At 37.8% G+C, this 19853-nt stretch overlaps 1 non-coding gene across 1 annotated transcript; it reads right to left on the bottom strand.

Moving 5' to 3' along the window:
- Positions 1-3110: 3110 nt before the first annotated feature.
- Positions 3111-3216, bottom strand: LOC131147377 (small nucleolar RNA R71). Its single transcript, XR_009134763.1, has one exon. It is a non-coding gene; the product is annotated as a small nucleolar RNA R71 (small nucleolar RNA).
- Positions 3217-19853: the final 16637 nt, after the last annotated feature.

Here is a 19853-nt window from a genome sequence, read left to right as displayed (position 1 = left end):
AAAAACTAACCCAGGCCTAAATTTTAAAACACCCGAGTCCAAAGTCCCAAACACTGAGCCCAATGAACTCACTCGGGTTCGCCCAAGTTCACACATCACCTGAGGTTGACTCGTACGAGTCAACCGCTGACATAACTCATCGGGTTGAAACGATTTGACTCATCTTCAACCTAAAGCCTCAACTTCAAAAAACCAAAAACCCTAGTCCTAATTCGAGGCACATCAACAATGTTTAGATTATCACGAAGCAGCACACAAGTCACGCAAAACATGAAATCACATACACGCTTACACAAGCAAAGCAAAAAAGAATAAGGGAAAAAATATAAACTTATCTGCAAATTCGGGTTATGGTCTAGAGAGGGCCCTTGAGTAATGGTCAAACCCCTCCTATTTTCAAACCAAATCATCCATCAGATTCAGGAGGCCTCGCCAGATTTCACAGATAAAGAACTAGGGTCTTCTTGGCATATTAGAGAGAAGGCAGAGTGAGCAAGGACTACTTTAAGGGAAGAGTTTTAGATCAGGGAGTGGGTTTAGGGTTTTGGATCTATTCGTGGGAGTGAACTTTAGGGAACTTGGAGGGAACTAGGCGAAGAGAAGAGAGAAAGAGGGAGAAGAAATTGCAGTAGAAGTTAGGGTTTTCTAGTTTAGGAGTTGCAGAGAGCTAGAAACCCTAGGAGAAAAGGTCAAAGAGACAAGTCCCAGGGGGAGTTATAGATAAGGCTTTGTTTGCAAGAGGGAACTGTGAAGCGAAGGTAAGCTTGATGATGAGTTCCTAAAATACATGATTTTAGACCCTCATTTATCTTTGCTTATCTTCATTTTATTGTGTATTCACCTAAAGTTATCACTATTCAGAGCTATGCAAGGTTTGTTTGTCTTTCTAGGAAAAACAGGTTAAAACCATGGAGTTAGGAATTATGAGAAGCTAAGGAGGATTTAGAGGATTCAAAGCTCAATTCAGATGTTTAACCAAGCTCTTGAAGCTTCGGATCATAAATGGACAAGAAAATGATGCTCAACTATGTCATGCGACCAACCACCCACAAGGGTGACTTAGTTTTCCACTGTGAACTCCAAGGTTCAAACTGAGATCAGAATGTTGCAAGGTTCAACCAAGTGCACGACCAAGTGACTCTCTGGGGCGACCACACCTAGATATTGAGACAGAACTAAGAGTAGAAATACCGAGAGTCTCGGCGAAGTGTTTGACCAAGGGACCTCCAAGGGCGACCATGTTGAGTTCCTAAGATTTCCTGAAGATCGAGATACTACATGTCTCGACCATCAACTCAACCAACAAGACCCTGAGGGACAATGAAGCTGAAGACATTGAAGATTCGAATCCATAACCTCCCATAAGTCTCGACCAAGGCACGCATAAAAGTGACAAAGGGGTGACTTGGTTGACAACGACGATCTTTTACGCGATATTTGCTGCAAACTTTCCTAACTTGTAAAAAAACCCTTATAAACCCTAGAGCCTATAAGTATTCGCTACAAATATAAGCTCTGGGTTCCTCTTTGGCCTTTCTTAGGTTAGTGAAAGGCCTAGGAAGTCATTGAGAGCCAAGTTAAAGTAGGAGTAGAGTAGTTTCAGTTCGTGTATGGAGTGTCTGATGGTCTGTGACAACTGCCACCGTTAATACAAAAGTCGTGTATATTATATGATCTCCTCTTGTACTTCTAGTGTTAGTGACAGACATTTTGAATGATGACGAGATGATCTTTTTACTAACGCTTTCATTTACTGCTTTTAATTTACTGCTTTACATTTACTTGTTGTGTGTTTAATGAAAGATTACAGATCAGTCTAAGCACTACTACGTATTAGTCAGAGGGAAGTAGTTAGCTATAGAACCATGGAGGTGTTCGTCAGCATTGAGATAGGGTATACTCCGGTTCCCAACCACACTCCGAACAGTTGGTGCACCCTTGCTACCCTATGCCTTTGATTGCCCCTCTCCCGCTTTGGCCCACCTGGATTAGTACTTCTATGGAAGTTTGGATGAATATAGTTAGAAGCATGGCGTCCAACGTCTAATTTCGACCCCAACATCACTTTGTAGTAGTAGAATAACATAGAGATTTACTCGCTTTCTAATAGTATAGATTTACTTGCTTTCATTTACTCGCTTTCCAGTAGTTGGTTAAATTCCACCCATTGAAAAATAGCACATTTTACTTCTTTTTCATAACAAGGGTATCATAAACTAAATTGGAAGTGGTTTAATAAATGCGCTTCAAGTCTCCATGGATTGATACCCTACTTACCCACTTTCTACTAAACTTGGGATAGTTAGGTTTATAAATATTATTTTTGGTAGTTAAGTACCCAAGTCTTTGTGAGCCTACCAAATTTTGGCATCATTGCTAGGGACTTGGCTACGGTTATAAGCCAATTTCTGCTTTAGAGTATTATAGTCATGTTCTTTTGATTTGCTCTCCTTTTACTTTACACTTTCTTTGTTAATTTCAGTTTCTTTATTTTTGTTTACTATTTCTAAAGTCTAAATCTGTGTGCTTTAAAGTGTGTATGTTTGGTTTGCATTCTTTGGAACCTGAGATAATTCCTATAGATCTTGAGATTAAAAAATCTCATAGGTTCCTTAGGAAACCTATGTCCAATCCAGAGAAGGTTGATTCCTCTGAAATGAAAGCCACGATCAAAAATAATCCACTGATTCATTCTAAACAAATCCCGGAACCCGACGCTCCCCGCCTACTTGTGGTAGGAGAGCAATCCCTTTAGCCTCTTGGGGACTACTTTGTACCTAATATATGCACGTTGACGTCCTACATCTAGTTCTTGAATGTTTAGGCAGCACAATTTGAGATAAAGACTTCAATCATCTCGATGCTGCCCAAATTTCATGGGAACTCTATTGAAAATCCTTATCAGCATCTATATGAATTCTTGGAAATCTGTTCCACCATCCGCATACCTAATTTTAGTGATGATGCTCTCCATCTTAAACTTTTTCCATTCTCTCTAAAGGATAAGGTAAAATATTGGCTGACGTCCTTAGAGCCGAACTCAGTGGCCAACTAGGCAATTATGCAACATGAATTTCTTAAAAAGTACTTCCCAATTTGGAAGACTAACCAGCTTCAGAGAGCCATAACAAGTTTCTCACATATGGATAGGGAACTTGTTTTTGAGACTTGGGAGCGTTTTAGGGACTTGCTCCATAAATGGCCACATGATCAAGTCCCCAAGTGGCAATTAGTCCAAACTTTTTACAAAGGGTTAGTTGAGAGAGATATGTTCCTGCTAGATGTGTCATACGGAGGTACTTTCCTCACTAAGCATGAGAATGAAGCCTAGATTCTCTTTGAAAATTTGGATGAAAACTCTCAGAAACACATGACTACAACTCGTAGACTACTTAATCCATCAACTTCTAAACCTAAGAGAGTTTACAAGTTGGCCACAAGCTAGGACCTAGCCCCTACTCTACATGTCATATCCAAAAAATTTGACTAGTGCCTGTCTTTAGGACTACAGACAATGGTGTGTGTAGAGGTGTGTGAAATCTCTTCTGACCCTTCCTATACATGTTATTATTCCCCTCACATGCATTCCCAACCTGAGCTTGTGCAAGAGGAAGTAAATGCCACCCAAAATTGGTATGATAAGCCATCCAATGACCCTTATTCGAATACTTACAACCCCAGGTGGAAACAACATCCTAACATTTCATAGAGGCTGCAAGCTCTAGGTTTTCAATCCCAAAGACCTCCACAAGCCCCAAATGCTTTGCATCCATGCCAATACCAAAATTTTCAAAGTTATCCTCACTCAGCCCCAATATCTTCAACCGTTCAGCAACTGTCTTCCTTGCAACCCAAGTACGACACATTTCAAGAGACGATGCTGAGATCCCTTAAGAATATTGAATCTAATCACCAAGAAAATTGGCAACTCTTTCACTCCCACTCCCAATCCATTGTGAAGCTAGAAGTCACCTTGAAGCAACTAGTTGTTACCTAGAGTTGGAGAGATGAGGGCAAGTTTCCAAGTCAACCTATAGTAAACCCTAAGTGACAATATAGGGTGGAATGCGAACCAGATGTTGGACCTTCATCATACCCTGAGCAGGCCCAGGCAGTGGTCACCTTCTAAAGTGGCAGGGTGACAGATGAACATGGTAAGGAGCAGCTAAGCAAGGGGTAGACAGAAGATGAAAAACTAGAAGTACCCAATGCTGATTCATTTACTCTCTCATCCTCTAGTTGGGCACACAAACCCTAGAGTATCATACCCACCACTAGAAGGAATACACCTCACTTCGCCCCTTATAGGACTTTTCACAGCTCCTCAGTGACACATCCTGCAGCTTTTCCTGCACCATCTATATTTAGGAAAGATACTTACATTGAGTCCATTTGGGATATGTTTAAAAAAGTAAAAATGGGTAATCCTCACCTAAATAACATTAAGAAATCATTTGAATTCACAAAATTCCTTAAGAACTTGTCAACGCAGGAGACAGAGTCAATGGTGCACATGGATGGTTTGGTTAAGCAGACCAAGCACATGAGCTCCATGATACTAAGGCACTTTGTTCCCAAACTAAAAGACCTCGGCTCACCCACTATTTCATGTGTGATTGGAAGTTACACCATTGATAGGGATCTTTTAGATTTAGGAGCAAACGTGAACATCCTTTCATACTCAGTCTATTAGAACTTAACTTGGAAGAGTTGCATCCCACCTCGGTAACGTTGTGTCTTGTTCATGGATCTCTTAAGCAACCCTGGGGTGTGGTAGAAAATGTGTTAGTCAAGGTGGGAGATTTCCATTACCCGGTTGATGTCATCATTTTAGATATGAAGACTTCCATAAATCTAATCCCTGTTCTTCTGGGATGACCATTCCTAGCCACAACCAATGCTTGCATTCAATCTTGGTCAGATATTATGAACATCTCATGGGGCCATAAGCAACATAGGCTGAACATATTTAATGCAACCAACCATCCACTTAACGCTATCCAAATGGTGGGAAGACGTGATTGATAAAATTATTAGGGAAGCAACTCCTTCAATGCTATGGAAATACCCTTGGGATAGTACATTTTAGCTTGATAGCCCTACCACAGCTAAATTTGAGGACCATTTTGAGCAATTTACAACAATACTTGATTGGGTCCCCAATTCTGAAAATGAGTTGGGGGTATGCAACTTCATGTGTGAGGAAAAGAATGGAGAAACCAATGTTAACTAGGAACCAGGATGAGTTCATGTTGAGCTTCAAAGCATTTAGCTGAAGATGGTAAACTTAATGCTTATGGGAGGCAAATTAATAGTTTTTATTTTCTTTTTAGGTCCTTAAAGTGTTTAGGCTAGAATAACTAGAGTTTAGCATCTTTAGAGTAGGTTTTAGGATAAGTTGGGGATGCGACAAAAGGAGCAACCATCATGCGTGTGGGTGACCTAGTCTAGCCCTTGTGCTGTTATGAGATTGGAAAATACTGAGAGGGTCAACCATGCCCACAACCAACATTGAGCGAGGTGCACCTTGGTTGACAAACAATGAGAAGTTGTTTAAAACCCGTTTGACCCCGACTCTTCATCTCCTGCCTTCTCATTACAGCTTGGGAACGAAGTCGCCCTCTTCTTGCCCTCGCCACTGGAGTGAGATGTAGCCATACTGCACTCCCTTGAAATGTATTCTCCATCTAATTCATCTCCGGTATCCTCCCATGCATCATATCAACCTGTTGCCAAGAAGCAACAACTTCAAGCCTTCCCATGGCAGGGTTCTTCATCGTTAGGTTTATAGAGTTCAGAAAAATAAGATGAGGTTGTGTATGTGGTATGGGCACCTTACAAACGTCTACGGAAGATACCACGATTGGGTTTGACCTCGCGACCAGGTGGCTCGCCACACTTAGTAACACCATCATTTATGCACCAGCCCTCCACTAGTCTTTATATGGTCTGGTTTCCTCACCCCCCTACAAATCCAAAAATTTTAGCCTACCATGTCATACATTCAACCGTCAGAGGACTCCAATCCTCCCACCACAGAGCTTCCAACTCCCAAGTCTGACCCACAACCATGGCCATAACCCTTTTGTTAACTGTATGAGTCTGATCCCATTATTATGACAAAATCAATGTTTCTTACCTGTGCACTGAGCTTTTTGAACAAGTTCTTCCTTAACTTGCACTGATGGTAGGAACTCAAAGAAGCCATATGGTCTATAAAGTTCAAGTTTAAGATGGCTCTTGAAAAAGCAAAATGAATGAAGACCACTTTTTCTTATTGTAATTACATTCAATTTATTTGGTTTGTAGTTTATTATAGTCTATAATAACTGCATCATGCATGATAGGTTTATATGCTCAAGACCATAGATTGACCTTAGGGATCACCTTCGGTTGATTGACATTGGATTTTTGGGGTTAACTTCAAAGCCCATTGATTGACTTTAGGTCCCCTCACATTTCATAATAAAATTCCCTTAAGCTTATTTGCCAACACACAAACCAGGGATTAAATCAAATAAGGTCGTAAATGAAAAAAAAATTTAAAGGAGGTCCGTTGACCGACCCTTTGGCATTATAAAGCCTCGATCAACCGAACGACCAAGAAGTCAACTTTTGACTTTGCTTGGTCGACCGAACCAAAATTGAGTGCACCATTCATGATCGACCAAACCGTGACAGCGACGTCTCCCACTTCCTTGACAAAAGGAACTCTCAGCTAAAAATTACATCGGTCGACTAAACCTCAAGAGCGGTCAACCGACCTTTCGCCATGATTGACCGAACTTACGAAGGGTTTCAGATCGTCTCTCAGTTAGTCGACCGACCTTCCCATTGGTCAACCGAGTTGTTTAAAATTCAAAATCATTGTGAGAGCTTGGCCAACCGGACCTATGCTTGGTCAACCGAGCTTGCCTAATATAGTCGACCGAACCTTGCCTCGGTCGACCAAACCTTTCTGGTTGGGAAAATTTTTATCGCACTTAAACAGGGTTAATTTTCATTAAACATAATTAAACTTATTCTAAAATTCCCCTTGTATCCCCAGAGGTCATAATTTGTTGAAATACTATATATACTCATTCATTTTGGAGAGAATAGTAAGAGATTAGCAAGATAATTAGCAAAAAAATTTCTTTCAAGTTTTTGTGCTTCCATTGCTTATACACATCATTTTTCAAGCATATCATTTACTCTCTCTTTATTTATTTCTTGTTAAAATTATTTACAAAAAGAGAGTTGCATCTTTATACTCATTTGCAAATCCATTACAACTTTGAGTGAGTTTGATTTCTAGTATTGTGTGCTCATCTATATATTATTGTTAAAGTTTATTATAATCACATTCTTGTGTTGGGAAATATTTCTTTTGAGAGTAAGTCTAGGGTTTATCTCATCATATTTTATTGATATATATTATTTAGAAGAACTTATATTAGCTTCTGAGTCTTGGCATCCTCATTGCCAGATTCGAAAGCTTGCTTGCCTTATTTGATAAAATATTTTTGAGCAAGCTTGAACCCTAATCTCAGTAGTGCTTAATACTTGAAAAATATTTTTGATGAGATCTTTACTTAAAGATTCAAAGTTCCTTTGATAATATACTGATTATATTATTATGAATCAAAGGTTGTCACTCTCATGTATGCGCACATTTATACAAATCTATTGAGAGCTAAGACTTGCTTAAACCAAAATCTTACTTAAGCATATATCCATATCATCTATGAGTGCATATATTTGGATCATAATATTGTACAAATCTGCTTGTGTTAGAAACACTTTCCATTGTATGAAAAATTTATTGATTGTATTCCAAGTGTGGCCTGAGGTGGGTATTCTTTGCCTCTTAAGGAGTGTTTGGGCCTTCTCGGCTCTGCAAGGAGAGTTTGTAAAAGTTGGGGTCAACCCTATAAATTTGACCTAGGGTATTCCCTTGACCAGTAAGGAAAGGATTGTTGTAACCGGTGCCAATCCAATTGTTAAGCAAGCAATAGTGGTAATCCTCGGGCTTGCAAGCTGAGGCGGGGACGTAAGCACATTTGCCGAACCCTAATAACATTTTTGGTGTCTCCTTTACTTTTCTTGCTTTACATTCAGTTGCTTTCTTAATTATATTTATCTCCTGAATATACTGAATTGTGAATTGTTGGGAGATACTAGAATTGTATTGTTTGTGTTGAGTATTGATTTATTTATTTTTTCTGCAACTTCATACGTGTTTAGACTACCCTAGGTTGAGTTATAATGAACTATTGATCATTCAACCTAGGAAATTTTAAAATCTCCAATTCACCCCCCCTCTTGGGAACAAACCATAACTAACACCTTTTAATCATATAAGTCCACCCCCCCCCCCGCCCCGCCAAGTACCATGCCTAATCAGTTGAGGCCACTCTTAGCTCTGTAGCCATGGTGGAATCAACCTCCACTCTCTCCCCACCGGCTTCAAAACCTGTGGGAAATGGCACCAACTCATGATGCATTATTAGTCAAGCCACTGATGTTTTCATCTAATTTGGATTCTGACTTCGATTCTAACTAAAATCAACATAGATGTGTCATTTACTATTGAGTCTTGTCTCGTACCTCTACGGCTTAGGGTTGTTTTCTTTCTTTTTTTTGGTTCACCATGTTTCTGTAGTAGTTCTCATACTTGTAAGGTTCCTTCCCACATGGTACTACTTGGAATATAAATGAAAATTCTACATGGTGCTTTTGGCTATTACGTGTCTTTTGTGCTACAATGTAATTTTGCATGCATGCTTGTCTGAATATTATATTTTGCAGGAACACTATTAGTTATTACTGACTTCATGCACTATCCAATCTTTTGCTCTAGTTTTATCTTTCTGTCCACACTTCAGTGAGGACATTGAAATTCTAAGTTGGGGGTAGGGGGTGGCATAATGCATGGCACATTTTATGCACAAAAATGACACATTTTAAAATTTTTAAAAATAAATTCCAGTGAGCCATGCTAACGTACATTTCATACCCTCTACATACACCCATATAACCTAGTGTTACATGGATAGGTTTCTCAGCTACATGATTTCATTATGCTCACCAACAATATAGTGATTTAGCTGTGTAAATTCGCATAACATGGCCGACAACTTGGTATTACTTTAGGTAATTGACTAGTGGTTTTTTGGGTTAATACTGCATTGTAAACTCTTTTATTTACATGGTACTTCATGGGTTTAAAAACACACTTACATGTGATTTGTAGCACTTAGGGTTCCTTGAGAGCATTGCGAGAACAACCATGGTGACTATGACACCTATTAAGGTACCGTTGAGTTGTTCGTTCATTTCTCGAGTTTTTGATGTCAAACTCTGATTTTATAAAACTCAACTTTCCTTCTTTTATTGGATTTCCTTTGACAACTAGTATTTGCTCTTGTATATACTAGCCTAGAGGTGACATCAAGTGTGGAGATATAAATCTAGGTCTTATAGCTTACTCAAGGCATGAAAGTTAAGCCATCCCTAGAAACTGACATTTTCCATGGACTCCTGTTCGAGCTACATTCCTTTTGGAAACATGAAGACAATATAAGAATGTGATGATCATCTTAGCTGACCATTCAAAGAAAGAAAGTGAAAAATAAAGAGAAACTTGAGTAGAGAAAAATGAAAACAAAAATATACACCTGCTCTGAGCAAAGATAAACAGGTCAAGCTAAGGAAACAACATTACGATTCTACACGTATAAAGGATCCTGTAACCATTGCATTTACTGAATTCATGCCTAGACCGAGAATAAGTTCATCTAGGGTGGTATTGATTAAATATGGTGAGTGAGTAAGAAGATACTAGAGTGAAGGACTCAACACCTCAGTAAGGGTTGGATTCCTTTCCCATAAGACTAGTTCACTCCAAACTTCTAGCGTTAGTTCTTCAAATATGTGGGACGTTTGATCACGAAACTTGTTGGAATTGGTGTATTCCCAATAGGGGTGTGAATTGGGTATTTAAAACTTCATAGGTTGATTTCAGTTCCACAAATAGTATTTCCTAACCTAGGGTCTGTCTATATACTCACAAACCTAAATGCGCTGATAAATAAAAGATGCGGAAATTAAACCATGCGCAACATTCATAATATAACATACACGTGTAGTAAGTAAATTATGGAAATGTAAAACAGGGCAGACACGATATGTTATCAAGGTTCGGCTAATTGTGCTTATGTCCCCGCCTCAGCTTGTAAGCACGAGGATTATCACTACTGCTCACTTAACAGGTGGAGCGACACCAATTACAACTAGGTCAAATTACCAAGTCTGACCTCAACCTTTACACACTCTCCTTATAGGGCCTAGAAGGCCCTACCGATCCTTACAAGTTGGATCAACACCCCCTTAGGTCATACCTGGAATACAATCATATAAACTTTTTCGTACAATGAAAAGTACTTCTAACACAAGCAGATTTGTACAACAATTCAGCATAGTATAATCAATGCACATCAATATGAAAAGAACTATAAGCTCAATACAATATGTGTGCAAACACACAATCTTAGGTCAATATTCAATCAAGTATAGGAGTGTGTTATCAAACCTATCTTTGAAACAAGTTATAGATGTATATCTCAATCGCAATTTAGGGTTTCAAAGATTTCCAACAATAATAATCAAAATATCTCTAAAATTATTTTCTCGAGATTTTAGCAAAAGAGATATTTGAAAAATGAGCTTATGAAAATAATTTTAGCACAATTAAAAAACACAAGCCTCAGAGTCTTGCAATATGAATGCCATGACTCACAAGCCTCAAAGTTTTCCCCACACAATGAAGTTATTAAATAAACCATGGGGAAAAACTTTTGCTAAAAACTCTCAATACAAAATCAATAAAGCAATAAATCAATGAGAGTTTAAGCTAGTATATGACAATGTAAAATCACTCAAGGCACTCTCACCAAGCTAGATTTAGCAAAGGAATAACAAAGGGTGAGTGTATAGTCTTTCTTTATTTTATTTTTCTGGAAAAATGAGCTTTGGAAATTTCGAAGAATTTTCACTTAATCAAAATGCTAATCACTCACTAATCTAAGTAAATGAAGCCATATATATAGACATGACACAAATTAGGACTGTTGGGGACACCAGGTGTATTATTAAATTTGATTTAAAAGAGTTAAAGAAAATTAACCAAGTTTAACCCCATTTAACTTTGGTAAAAATTAGGCTAACCTGAAAGTTTCAATCGACCGAGCCATAGGTTCAGTCGCCCGAACAAACACATAAGCAAAAAGGCATTTTTGAAATTTGGGTGCCTATAGACAAGTTTGGGTGGCTGAACAAGGCGATTTTCCAAAATGTTTGAGGTTTGGTTGTCCATCCTAAAGTTCGGTCTGCCAAACTTGCATGTTCGGTTGTCCGAGGGTATTTCGAACGTGAAGTTCGGGTGCCCGAGTTGTTGGAAAAGGACATTGTACATATTCGATTGACCGAGGAAAGTGAAGTCCTTTTTGGTTCAGTCGTTCGAAGTCAGGTCAACACGCTAACTCATTCAACAGTTCGGTCGATCGAGGTGTTTTGAACACCAAGGTTAGGTCGCTTGAAATCTCACTATATTAGCCCTTTAAATCCTATTTAACCCTCATTATTTTACTAAGTGAAGTGCAAGGACCTAGGGGTTAGACTATGGTCTAGGAATTTTAACTTAGCCCAAAAAACCTGGCGTCCGTCAACCGTCCATCTATGGTTTTGAGCTTATAATCGCTACTATTGACCTTATAGGTCATACCCGATTTTGATAATGATAAATACTCTTGGTATTTGACGACTTTCAAGTTTCTGTGCAGGATCATACTAAGCTTGATCATAATGATGGCATGCGGCAACTTGAAGAAGAATAGTGACCCCATCGTGTTTATCTGTTGTACTTTATATTTATATTTTTTCAGGTTTGTAATATCTATTTAAGCCAAGGTTTGTAATAATTAATGCATATCATGCATATAGGATAAATTGTAAGCTCAAGACTTTGGAAATACCTTAGGGATTCGATTGACCGACGCCGATTTTTTTCGGTAGTCCTCAAAAGACCTTAGAAAGACCCTCGGTCCAAGCACTTGCACTTAAGATGTCCCCAAAATCACTTATAATATCAGGGGAATTAATTAGAGTGAAAATGGAGTAATAGGAAAATTTGTAAGAGGTTCGGACGACCGAACCCGTTGTGTTCAAAACACTTCTGATGCTCGAATAGCTGAGAAGTCAGCAAGTTGACTTGGTTTCCGGTGACCGAACCAAAAATGAATGCATCGTCTATGGGCGACCGAACCCTTGAACTAACTTTTTCCATCAACTCAGCCAACCAAACATTTACGTTCAAATTAGGCCTCTATCGACCAAACACATGAGTTTAATTAACCGAACTAAGCTTCAGGCACCCGAACCACAGACAAAAACATTTTGACTTTTGTTCAGCTTTTCAAGCTTGAACTCGAGCCCCGAACCATTAAAAATGGCTTTTTGAGCTGAGTCAATTCGAGCGACCGAACCAAGGTTTAGCAACCCGAAAACTCTTAGGTTGCTTTTTTTTACCAGGGTTAAAAAATAATTAAACAGGGTTAATTTTCTTGATTGGTTTTAAAACAATTCTAATTATGACCCATATGTCCTAAATAGTTATATTTTCGCCCTTATCTATAAATATGAGTTCATTTGTAAGGATTAACAAGAGATTAAGAAAAATCATTAGTCAAAATTCTCTCAAACTCAAAATCTTATTTTGCCTATAACACTTCCAAAAACTCTCATATATCCATTCTCTTGATTCATCTTAGCTTTTTGAGAGCTTCTCGTTGTGCTAGTGTGTATTATTATTGCTCAAACTTCCATTACTTTGTTTGGTTGATTGGTATTGATTTTGGGGAGTTAAGCAAGGTTTTTCCCACAAATTTTATTTGGTAAATCTTGTATTGGGAAAAACCTAGTAGCTTGATGATCTTTGTATTGTCGTTGCAAGATTCCTATAGCTATATTTTGTTGTGCAAACATTTTTACAAGCTATATTATTCTTTCAAACAACTCTTGAGCATATTTCATTAAAGAAAATATTTTTTAGTTGATTTGAATATTGTTGCAGCATCATTGAAACTCTGATTTATTATTGAGATTTGATATAACTTGTTTCAAAGAAATAACTTGATTTGAAAACTCCTAAGCTTTTTTTCGATCATATCTTGTTGAGTGTGACTTGCACAAAAATAAACATCATTGAGCTTACATTTTCCTATATAGCCAATGCGCATTGATTGATTGTAATTGGTACATATCTGCTTGATTGACAAGCACAATCACTGTACTCAGCTTGGTTTGCACAAAATGTTTATTGGTTATAATTCAAGGCATGGCATAAGGGGGTTTGATCTTGCCCAGAAGGATTAGGTTGGGGTTAGCCCTGTGAATTTGACCGAGGGCCTTCTTCGCCCCGCAAGGAGAATTTTGTAAAGTTTGAGGTTAGCCGTATGTTAATTTGACATGGTTGTAACCGATGCTGCTCCACCCATTAAATGAGCATTAGTGGAATCCTCAGGCATGCGAGCTAGAGGCGGGAATGTAAGCACAATTGGCCGAACCTCGATAACATATCATGCATGTTCTTTATATTTCTGCAAATTAATTTTTAGCACTTTTATTTTTAGTACATGTATGTTATATGCTCGATTCATTATATGTAGTACATGTGTTGATCGGGTTTATAATTGCATAGACAGACCCTAGGTTGCGCAATACTGCTGATTTGGATAAACCTAGGTAGGAAAAAATTTTAAATACCCAATTGACCCCCCCTTTTGGGAATACACCAAAAGTCAACACCTACATGCATGACGCATATCAATTATTACAGACCATTCGTACTTTACTATTGTTGACCTAAATTAGACATAACATAAATTGCAATAAAAGACTATTTTGGGTCTTTATTCTTCAAGTCACTATGTGCCACCGTATGATTTTGCTAATTTGATTCTGCACACAAACTCGGCAAACATTAAATACCTTGTATTTGTGATTATCAAAAATGAGATAGGACTCAAAAAGTCAACAACACTCTTCCTCACATATGAGAGTGAACCCTTTCTCTTGAGGGAATTTTGAGGGAATAAACAAGTGAGGCTGAGTCAAGACAATTGTTCTGAAGGTGCCCTAGAGCATTTTGAGTGAGACAAATCATATACCTTACACATGCCCTGTGAAATGGCCTATTCATACTTGGCTTTACATGCTAATGTTAACTCTAAATTTTAATCATGGGCTGATTCCCTGTGAGTGGTGTCTTGAGATAGCTGTGTTGTATAATGGAGTTGTGTATGAAGGAATTTGTGTGTAATAAGGTTATATCTTTGTATGTAAAATGGTATGATTATGTTGCATGTGTTTCCATCTTTTATTTAACTAGTGTTTGTGGGTATCACTCTGGAAACCCTCACGAGAGTAGAACTCGTCCACTAGGATCAACCTAGGGGTTTAAATCCTTGTTGCATATAGTAAATGCAATCATGTTTCCCGTAAAAGAGGATGTAGGTAGGATTTGGTAGTTTTCTTAGATTTTCCTTTGCTCGAGGACTAGAAAAGTGTAACTTGGGGGTTTTGATGAGTCCCTAAACTACCTGATTTTAGACCCTCATTTATCTTTGCTTATCTTCATTTTACTGTGTATTCACCCAGAGTTATCACTGTTTAGAGCTATGAGGAAAATTGTAAGAGGTTCGGACGACCGAACGAACCCGTTGTGTCAAAGCACATTCGGGTGCATCGATAGATGATGAAGTCAGAACAAGTTGGAATTGTTCCGGAGACCGAACCAAAAATGAATGCAAAGTCTAAGGGGCGAAACCAGAACCCTTGAACTAAATCATTTCCATCAACTCAGCCAACCAAACATTTACGTATCAAAATTAGGCTCTATCGACACCAAACACATAGTTTAATTAAACCGAACTAAGCTTCAGGACACAACCCGAAACCCCAGACAAAAACATTTTGACTTATTGTTCCGCTTTTCAAGCTTGAACTCGAGCCCCACGAACATTAAAAATGGACTTTTTGAGCGAGTCAATTCGAACGCGCCGAACAAGGTTTAAGCAACCTAGGAAAACTATCTTAGGGTTGCTTTTTTTTACAATGGTTTAAAAAAATAATTAAACAGGGTTTAATTTTCAGTTGATTGCGTGTAAACCAATTCTAATTATGGAACCCATATGTCCTATAGTAATTTTCGCCACTGATCTTATTAAAAGAGTGCATTGAAGGATTAATTAACAACAGAGATTAAGAAAAATATAGTCAAAAATCTCTCAAACTCAAAATCTTATTGCCTATAACACTATCAAAAAAACTCTATCGATCCCCCATTCATCTTGATTCACTTAGCTTTTTGAGAGCTTCTCGTGTGCTATAGTGTATGTATTTTATGCTCAAAATATCCATTACTGTTTGGTTGCTCGGTATTGATTTTGGGGAGGTAAGCCACAGGTTTTCCCCAAATTTTATTTGTAATATATGTATTGGGAAAAAAGGAAAAACCGAAGTAGCGTGATGATCTTTGGCATTATCGTTGCAGAAGAGTCTATAGCTATATTTGTTATGCAAAACAATTTTTAAGCTATATTATTCTATTTCAAACAACTCTGAGATATTTCATTAAAGAAAATATTTTTCAATTTATTGAATATGGTATTGAGCATCATTGCAACTCTGTTATTTTGAGATTTGATATAACTTGTTTCAAAGAATACTTGATTTGAAACTCTAAGCTTCTTGCGAATAATATCTTGTTGAGTGTGACTTGCACAAAAACTACCATCATTGAGTTACATTTTCCTATATAGGCCAATGTGCATTATTGATTGTAAATTGTTACATATCTGCTTGATTGACCAAGACCAATCACTGTACTCAGCTTGTTTGCACAAAATGATTTATTGGTTATAGTTCAAGCATGGCATAGTGGGTTGATCTGACCCGAAGGATTAGTTGGGTCAGCTTTGTGGAATTTGACGAGGGCCTTCTTCGCCCCGCACAAGGAGATTAAGAATTTTTGTACAAAGTTTGAGGGTAGCCGTTGTTAAATTTGACATGGTGTAACCGATTGCTGATCCACCCATTCAATGAGCATTAGTGGAATCCTCAGGCAATGGAGCTAGAGGCGGGAATGTAGCACAATTGGCGCGAACACCGATAACATATAATGATGTTCTTTATATTTCTGCAAAATTAATTTTTAGACTTTTATTTTTAAGTACATGTTATGTTATATGCTCGATCAATTTATGTAGTACATGTGTTGATCGGGGGTTTGGTTGTTTATAATTCAATAATTAGACAGACACCTAGGTTGGACAATTAATCTGAATTCGGCTAAAACCTAGGTAGGAAAAAAATTTTAAATACCAATTGACCCACCCCCCCTTTTGGAATACACCAAAAGGTCAACACCTAACTGCATGAAGCATATCAAAATTTATTACAGACACTTGATTAAACTTTACTATTGTTGACACTAATTAGGACAATAAACATAAATTGACAATTTAAAATAATAATAAAAGGACTATTAACTCTATTGTGGAGGTCTTTATTCTTCAAAGTTCACTATGATGCCACCATATGATTGCTTAATTTGATTTCTGCACACACAAACTCGACAAACATTAAATCCTTGTATTTGTCATTATATATAAAAAATGGAGAGAGTAGGACTTGTAAAAGTCAACAACACATCTTCCTCACAATATGAGAGTGGAAACCCATCCTGAGTGAAATTGGGAAGGAGAAAAGGAGAAATAACAAGTTGAGGGCTGAATGAGTCCAAGACCCCAAAACGACAATTGGATCTGAAGGTTGCAGACCGATATTAGAGCATTGAGTGAGACCATAAATATTACCTTACACAATGACCTGTGGGAAAATGGACCCATAATATTCATACTTGGCTTACATGCTAATTGTTAACTCTAAATTTAATCATGGGCTGTTGGCTGTGATTACCTACAATAAAAAGGGAAGTATGAGTGGTTATTGTCTTGAGATAGCTTAGTGATGTTGTATAATGGAGTTATGTGTAATGAAGGAATTTGTTGTGTATAAGATTATATATTTGTATGTAAGGGGAAAATGGATTTTCTATGATTAATTGATTGACATGTGTTTCCATACTTTATAGAAATAGTTGTTTTGGTGAAAAAAAAAGCGTATCACTGGAAAACCCTAACGGAGTAGACTCGCTCCACTAGGATCAACCTAGGGTTTTTTTGTTTTTTTTGAAAAATCTTAGTGCAAGATATAGTAATGCCAATCATGTTTTCCCGTTAATAGCGTATTTTTATAGTTACTAAAGTTTTTAAAAAAGAGGGATGTTGTAATGGGATTTGTTTGTTGGGGATTTATGGTTGTTGGAGGATTTGGTAGTTTTTCTTTAGGGGATTTTCCGTTGCTCAGAGGACTAAAAAGTGTAAACTGGGGGTGGGGTATTTGATGAGTCCCTACACTACACTGATTTTAGACCCTCATTAATCTTTTAGCTCTATCGTCATTTTACTGTGTATTCACCCAGAGTTATCACTGTTTTAGAGCTATGCAAGGATGTTGTGTTTTCTTAAGAAAAAATAAGTTAAAAAACCATGGATGAGGTTAGGCATTATTAGAAGCCAAAAGGTACATTGGAGGATTCAAAGCGCTCAATTCAGATGTTCATCACAAGCTTCCGAAGATACAGATAAAAATGGGACCAAGAAGAAAGATGGCTCGAACCATTGGTCCACAGAGATGCGACCAAAAAAATCAAAACCACCCACGGGAATATGACTTAGTCTTCAATTATTACTAACGGACTCCAAGGTTTTTTAGACTGAGATCCAGAATGCTGCAACGGTTTGACCAGTGCACAACCAAGAAGCGGACTCTCTGGAAGGTGAGACCACGTTGAGACTAAGTAGATTGAGAACAAAAAGTACCGAAAGTCTTGACAAAGTGTTGCGCCACGGACCGAATCCAGGGGCGACCATGTCGAGTTCATGAGTTTTTTTGAAGATCGAGATCCCGTAAGTCTCTACCATCAACTCAACTAACAAGACCCTGAGGCGCGATGAAGTCGAAGACATTGAAGATTCGAATCCTTGACTTCCAACAAGTCTCGACCAGGGCACGCATAAAAATGAGAAAGGGGCAACTTTGTTGACTACGACAATCTTCTCTGTGAGGTTTGTCACAAACTTTCCTAACTTGTAAAACAACCCTTGTAAACCCTAGAGCCTATAAGTATTCCCTATGAACACAAGCTCTGGGTTCCTCTTTGGCCTCTCTTAGGTTAGTGACAAACCTAGGAAGTCATTGAGAGCCAAGTTAGAGTAGGAGTAGAGTAGTTTCGGTTCATGTATGAAGTGGCTTACAGCCTGTGACAATCAGTAGTGTTCATACAAGAGTAGTGTATAGTATATGATCTCCTCTATTAGCCTAACAAGGCTTTCACCTCTTTTTTTTATGATAACAAATGAAGAAAAGGTTAATGACATTATGTGTTCAAGGAATGATGTTTTTAGGAATCTGAAAAAGTCAAACTCAACAAAGCTTCGAAAGATCACCATCAAGCTTAAAGGTGTATATTGTGTCATGAAGTGATCAAACCGGGAAGCACAAAGACATCTGAAGATGAAATGAACCTAAAGCTTCAAGATGATCATGAAGTTTCAAAGAACAAGAAATGTTCATATTATTAGGAAATCTTCATGTAAGTACTTCAAAGTTAAAAATGTCATTGTGAATGAAATAAAACTCATTAGGGGATAAAGATGGACTCATAGAGACTTTATTTTAATACCCCAATTTTTTTTTTTCAAAAGTAAGAAAGAAAAGAAACCAAATATCTTTAAAAACGAAAGAAGGAAAGTGATTTTGCACTGCCTAAGCGACTGAGGTTACATCCTCAGGCAACCGAAGATATTTTCTGAAGAAAATCAAATAGGCAGTGTATCTTCAGGTGTTTGACCGTGTCTTTAGGCTCCTGAACATACTTCAGGCTACTGAGGTTGCACTTCAGGCAACTGAAGTACGACAATGGGCAGATTTTTCAAACTTCTCTTTTTAAAATCTAATTGACTTGCGCCCTAATATTTTTTAAAACTTTGATGGCACTCCAAGTAAACTTGGGGAGCACGAATAAAAGTGTTTTTGAAGCCTATATATACATGGTTTATGAGAAACAAATCAACCAAGCATTGAAATTTCCTTCAAGATCTCTTTCACTCAAAGCTTCTTGCTATTTGTTCTAAAGCTCTGAATTGCTGTGAAATTTCAAAGAAATCTCTTAGCTTTTACAACTTATTTGAAGTGTTTCATTTAAGTTCTTGATCCTCATCAAAGAGAAGTAAATCGGTGGTATTTATATTGAGCTTCTTACTTCATTCTTTTGATATTTTGAATTTGAAGTATATTAGTTGTGCTGTAATTGTTGTACTAACCAGCTCTTTGAGGAGCAAGTTCTTTGTACACATCCATTTGATCTTTATCTTGTAGATTGACGATTCCAAGGGTTGTTTGGATCATTGACTATGCAAGGGGATATTGCTTAGAGAGGTGGGCTCTAGCCTATATAAGGAGTGACCGCACAAGGGGATATCGTTTGGAGAAGGTGGGCTCTAGCCTTAACCAAGGACTGTTGTAAAGGTATTGTTCCTCCCATAAAAGGAATAGGTTTAGTAATCCTTTAGTGGCTTGCCAAAGGCAAGGACGTAGGCTAGGTATAAGCCGAACCTCGTAAAAATCTCCATCTCACTCTCTCTTTCCTTATTCTTTATTTTCAATACATATTTAAATTGCGTGGATGG

Source organism: Malania oleifera, chromosome 1, assembly GCF_029873635.1.
Source record: "Malania oleifera isolate guangnan ecotype guangnan chromosome 1, ASM2987363v1, whole genome shotgun sequence".
In the NCBI taxonomy this organism is placed as follows: domain Eukaryota; kingdom Viridiplantae; phylum Streptophyta; class Magnoliopsida; order Santalales; family Ximeniaceae; genus Malania; species Malania oleifera.
Note: the sequence above shows the minus strand (reverse complement) of the source record. Positions and strands in the feature narration are given on the sequence as shown.